This window comes from Anneissia japonica, unplaced genomic scaffold (assembly GCF_011630105.1).
Source record: "Anneissia japonica isolate Jap-2015-1 unplaced genomic scaffold, ASM1163010v1 scaffold287941_len684077_cov200, whole genome shotgun sequence".
Taxonomy (NCBI): domain Eukaryota; kingdom Metazoa; phylum Echinodermata; class Crinoidea; order Comatulida; family Comatulidae; genus Anneissia; species Anneissia japonica.
Window position 1 is genome coordinate 379,858 of NW_022713799.1, and position 6,225 is coordinate 386,082.

Consider the following 6,225-nt stretch of genomic DNA (forward strand, 5'->3'; position numbering starts at 1 on the left):
GGAGGGGTCAGGGGTCCTGCCCCCTCCCCCCACCTTAAAAAAAATAATAAAATAATATAAAATAATTCTCTGTGTACCGGTACACACATAGGCCTATTTACTGTAATAAGAATGAGAAAAAAAAATACCTGACCGTTTACAAAATGGGAACGAACACCTTGAATTTTGATTAAAAGACACTTCAGAAGTCCGGAAAACACATTTCTCGCCATCTAAGAACCAAAATTTTCCTGGAGAGGAACCCCGACCACCGTCTTATTTGGGGTTCATCGATTTATTGAAAAAAGAATATGTACCGTATGCAGCGACTCAATATACTGTACATACACACATAGTAGGGCTACTAGTATTTACAGTAATAAGAATGAGAAGTTTACCCGACCGTTTTCAAGCGGAGGAAAACCTTAAAATGTAAAGAACTTAAAAGTCATTAAAAGTCAGCTCAGAAGTCGGGAAAGCTTATTTCCTGCGATCTAGTGGTCAAATTGTTCCCATTCATGGAAAAAAGAATACGTAAGCAACTCAATTTTTTTAATGTACGTATACACACATAAATAGGCCTATTTACTGTAATAAGAATGAGAAAGTTTACCTGACCGTTTTCAAGAGGGGGAAAACCTTGAATTTTAAAGAACTTAAAAGTCATTAAAATACACCTCAAAAGTCGGAAAAGCTCATTTCCTGCCATCTAGTGATCAAAATTTTAGGCCTACAGTAATAAGAATGAGAAGTTTACCTGACCGTTTTCAAGCGGAGGAAAACCTTAAAATTTAAAGAACTTAAAAGTCATTAAAAGTCACCTCAGAAGTCGGGAAAGCCAATTTCCTGCCATCTAGTGATCACATTTTTCCCGGGGAGGGCCCCCGGCCACTTTCTTCTTTGGGGTTATTCATTCATGGAATAAAGAATACGTAAAGCAACTCAATTTTTTTAAATGTACGTATATACACATAAATAGGCCTATTTACTGTAATAAGAATGAGAAAGTTTACCTGACCGTTTTCAAGAGGGGGAAAACCTTTAATTTTAAAGAACTTAAAAGTCATTAAAAGACACCTCAAAAGTCGGAAAAGCTCATTTCCTGCCATCTAGTGATCAAAATTTTCCCGGGGGAGGACCACCGGACCCCCTTTCTTTGGCCGTTTTTATGAAAAAAAGTCTGACCCCCCCCCCCCCATAAATGTGAACCTTGATCCGCCCCTGGCTTAATGAAAATTCAGTACAGAGTTTCAGTACAGAGTTTCAGTATAGTCGGAAGTGCAATTACATCACCGTTGTATCTTGCGGATAACCACAAACTAACTATCGGATATGTTACAACAGTTTAATTGAAATTAAGTGGTTTACAATTACAATGAGAAATGTTTCTGAATCGGATGTTAGGCACACGGTTCAACAAATCAGAATGCATCAATCCTTGCTGTTAATTCCAACTTTTTGTGCCCATTAATATTTCTTCTGGTATGCGTGTTATGTAGGCCTACTTAAGTGAAGAATGAACATTTTTCGGTAGCCTGCAGTCAAGAAATCCTTTTCAAGAAATACTTTCGGTTGTATTGAATTCAATTGAATTTATTCGATGCTCATATATAAAATATAAAATATAGAAATACAATATAGGAATTGTTTTACAATAATCAAATACAACGAGCATCTGGAACACCAATTAGGCCGGGAATCCAGCCCATTTCCAATGGGGTCCAAATTGCACAATTAAAAAGTTATCAAAATTAATACATATTAAAAAGGAAAGGAAAAAAATTAGCATTTAGAAAACTAAGATGCAACCAATTAACTAATAATTTAGATAGAACACAACAGTGCTCAATTGTAATTATTGCAATTGAGCACTATTGCGTTAATACAGTTTTTTGATGTGTATCTTAAATGTAGCCATATTAGTAATTAATTTTAAATTAGTTGGGAGAGCAATCCAGTCATTGATAGCCGAAACGAAAAAGGTTGAATGAGACTGATTATTTCCTTTAAGCAGAGATACAACCAAATTGACTTTATGTTGACGATTGTTATGTGTATGAATTTCAGAAACTCGCGTAAATTGCTCAGAAAGATATGGAGCAGCCTTATTATTAAGAATCTTATGGACATTACAAAGTCTTAGAAATTTAACTCGATCTATTGTATTGCATAACTTTAGACCCACGCGCTAAAATCCGGGCCCTTATTTTTAGGCCCACATCCGAGTCGCAAGATTATATACGGGGATTTTTTTTTTTGTTTTTCTGTTTTTGTTTTGTTTTTGTTTGTTTTTGTTTTAAGGCTTTGGCCCAAAGTATTGATTTGCGTAAAAGTCAACATAAAGCCACAGATTGCAACACTGGAGGTACCAGTAATAAAGTATGGGGTTGAGAAGATGGAAAATGCGGTAGGGAGTGTTTCCCGTTTACACCACAAAATTCTACATGAGTCACGCCGATCAAGACTGGTCTATCCACTGTAATCACGGCATATTATGGAGCTTAGGCCTATAGGCCTACTGTATAGCTATAGGCCTTGAACGACTACCAAAAACAGATGTTTGAAAGAGATTTGAAATGCGTGAATACACCAGTTGGGGTGGGGGGGGTCCAGGGGCGGAAACCCGGGTTCCAGTCACATAATCAACGGTTGGTTGTGACAATGAACGCGCAAGACTGCACGCGACTATTAAGTGCGTGGTTGGCTTGGTTGTTCCGGTCGGGAAAGAGAAATTTCCTTAAATTGATATTTTCGAACGAGATAACGAAAGCTCTCTAATGACTGAAGCTACTGCATGACCGTTTTTTCATATTTTTTTAATAAAACCAATTTCTTCTAATTTTAAATACATTTTCCCCTAAATTCGTGATAATTCGTTATCTTGTTCTAAATGCGTGACAAATTTATGAACATGCATGTGTTTTTCTGTTCATCCAAAATCAATTTGAAATGCGGGACAGTCCCGAACGATGCGAGACGGTTGGTAACTATGTAATTCATTACGTGCATACACGTTTTTCCGGGGCAATGTATCGTAGGCATACGCAACACATCTCAAAACACTTAATTAAGAGGCGAATAAATCAATTCTTATATTTTGTATGCCATATATGGTCATTTCGTACCGATCCATCCACCATATCAAAGTTATTAATTAATATTCCATCAGCCAATATATCGACCAGGTAACTCTTAAATACCTGTATAGGCCTACTGTATTGTTTGTCACACGAATCTCGTTATCAGAATAATTAATTTAACTGACATGCAATTCATCCGACTTTGACGTCATCATACACTGCCCTAATTGAGGTCATATTCATGAACGATGATTCATTATTGCAATACAAATTAAATTCATGGATACGAACAACGATCAACAGTGTACATCACCACAGATACTGGCCAGATGATGCAACAATCTTGCAAGTTGCTGCTACTCTGTATACTCCTACTAGTCATACTCACAGCCCTTACGAACACGGGAATTAAATACACGTGGCACTTGTATACTCAGAGGCTGGTCTATTATTACAGCCCTCTCCCCGGGGCTTCAGGGTAAGGACTGTGGCAGTGGCGTACCTGGCGTATTGAAATAGGGGCTACAGTGTAGGGAGGTGATAAAAAGGGAGGGGGATGGGCGAAGGTAAGGTAATACCAAACAAACAATTGTTTTCCTATACTTCACTTCTTTTCAAAACCTCACTGTCCTCTACCCCCTCTTCTTTTATCTCTGACAGTAGCGTAACGACCGGGACCCAAAAGCCCTCACTCTCAGAAAGCTACTAGGACCCCCGGCCCCACCGTTACGCCACTGATCTCTGCAACTATAACCATTGATGTACTGGGGTGGAAGGATCATTAATAATAATATAATTATTTTCTTAAATTTCTTAGGTTCGTTGTAAGCATATCATGTATTGTATTGTAAATATCAAAGATATTTTTCATGTTTTTAAATTTTAAAATGTATGAAGTACTGTAGGCCTAGTCCAAATATTTATATTTTTGATGTAAATATCTTGCAATTAAACCTTGGCTGTGAACAGTGATGGCACCAGGATCTGCCCGGCGGAGGGGCTAAAGGCCCCGACGGGGGTGCTAGGCGAGTGAAGCGAGCCACACTTAGCTGGGGCAAAGGTGGGGGGGGGGGCGCGCACAGGGCCCCGTTCGTGCGTTCGAGGTCCAGGGGTTCCCCCTGGAAGCCACGGATATATGACGAATTATTAGCCTGGTTGTAAAACTGCTGAAATGAACTTTAGCGGGAAAAAAGTAAAGGAAAATTAATTTTTGGTTTTTCTGAATCGGCATTCCCTATAGTGTCTCAGAAAAAATTCCCCATGCCTAGGGCTTGGGCAATTTTTTTTTACAGCACTTTGAAATTTTGGCCTAAAATACCCTATTTTAAACTATTTAAGATGGGGGTAGGGGAAGCAAATTTATGTTTTTGGTCACTTTTACATATGCTGTGGATATGAAATGTAACAACTTGGCTATATAGTTACTCATCACTCTCATTAAAAAATTTGATCGGAATGATGACGTCATCATGACAAATTCCAAAAGATGATTGATGAGAATGATGTTGATAAGGTTAATGATGACGAATGATGAGAAACATCCCCTCTGCCCCTCAGCCTCATCTCCATTCTTGTCTCCTCCTCTTCCTCATCATCCTCATGATGAGGATGATGATTGATAATGATGGTTAATAAGGATGATGATGATGTGGTTGATGATGATGAGGACAAGGATGATGGATGATGATGATGATAGATGATGATTGTAATGAGGATGATGATGACGATGATAATGACAATGATGATGATAATGAGGACTATGATGATGAATGAGTGATGATGATAAGGAGGATAAGGATGAGGATAAGGATGATTATGGATGAGGATGATTAGTAGGATGAAGGTGATGGTGATGATGATAACGTTGATTTGTGAGGATGGTGATGAGGATCAATGCCATAGCCAGGATTTTCAAACGGTGTGGGACAGTATCAGGGTGGACCCACTTCACGTATAAATTTAAACAATGTGGACCGGACCCATTTTATGCAAAAATATAAAATATCTGGACCCATTTTCTTATATTTTAGCCATTTTAAACTAAATATGAGAAATCTGGATCCATTTTATGCATAAAATTACATAATTACCACATTTTTAAAATGTGGACCTATTTGTTTGTGAACCCATTATAAAAATTGTGAGACTGTCCAAACTGTCCCAAAAGCTGGCTACGCCATTGATGATGACGAGGATGATGATGGATGAGGTTGAATATGATGATGAGGATGATGATGAAGAAAATGCTTAAAGATGAGGAGGATGAAGATTATGAGGATGATGATAACGACGATAGATGATTGATGATGACGTGATGAAGATGAGGACGATGACGATGGATGAGTATGATGTGATGATGATGATGGTGATGATTACAACAATCGATGACAGGATGATTATGATGATTAGACAACAATGAGAATGATGATGCCGATGACGAATAGGATGAGGAGGATGATGACGGATGGTGATAATACTGTAATGATATTAATAGTGGTAATAAAAAATTTATTAATAATATTATATAACAGTACTAACAATGTAATTCATTTCAATAATAAAATATAATTTTGAAATAACAAGTATACAATATAGTAATATATAATATAATAATATTAATAATGATTTCAACAATAATAAAAAAGCATAAAATGTCTATTAAAGTAATAATATTTATATTTATATTATATGACAGGATGATTATGATGATTAGACAACAATGAGAATGATGATGCCGATGACGAATAGGATGAGGAGGATGATGACGGATGGTGATAATACTGTAATGATATCAATAGTGGTAATAAAAAATTTATTAATAATATTATATAACAGTACTAACAATGTAATTCATTTCAATAATAAAATATAATTTTGAAATAACAAGTATACAATATAGTAATATATAATATAATAATATTAATAATGATTTCAACAATAATAAAAAAGCATAAAATGTCTATTAAAGTAATAATATTTATATATATTCTATATGTGTACATTGCTTTGATTTATTTGTATTTTATACAGTAGTAATAATAATAATTCTAATAATCTTACAAAAATAACCATTTTCCACGCAAGATAAACGCCATCTTGGAAATTGGCACTATGATCATTTCAATCAAATTTGATAAAGACAGTAAAGAGTAACTAGTTAACTAAG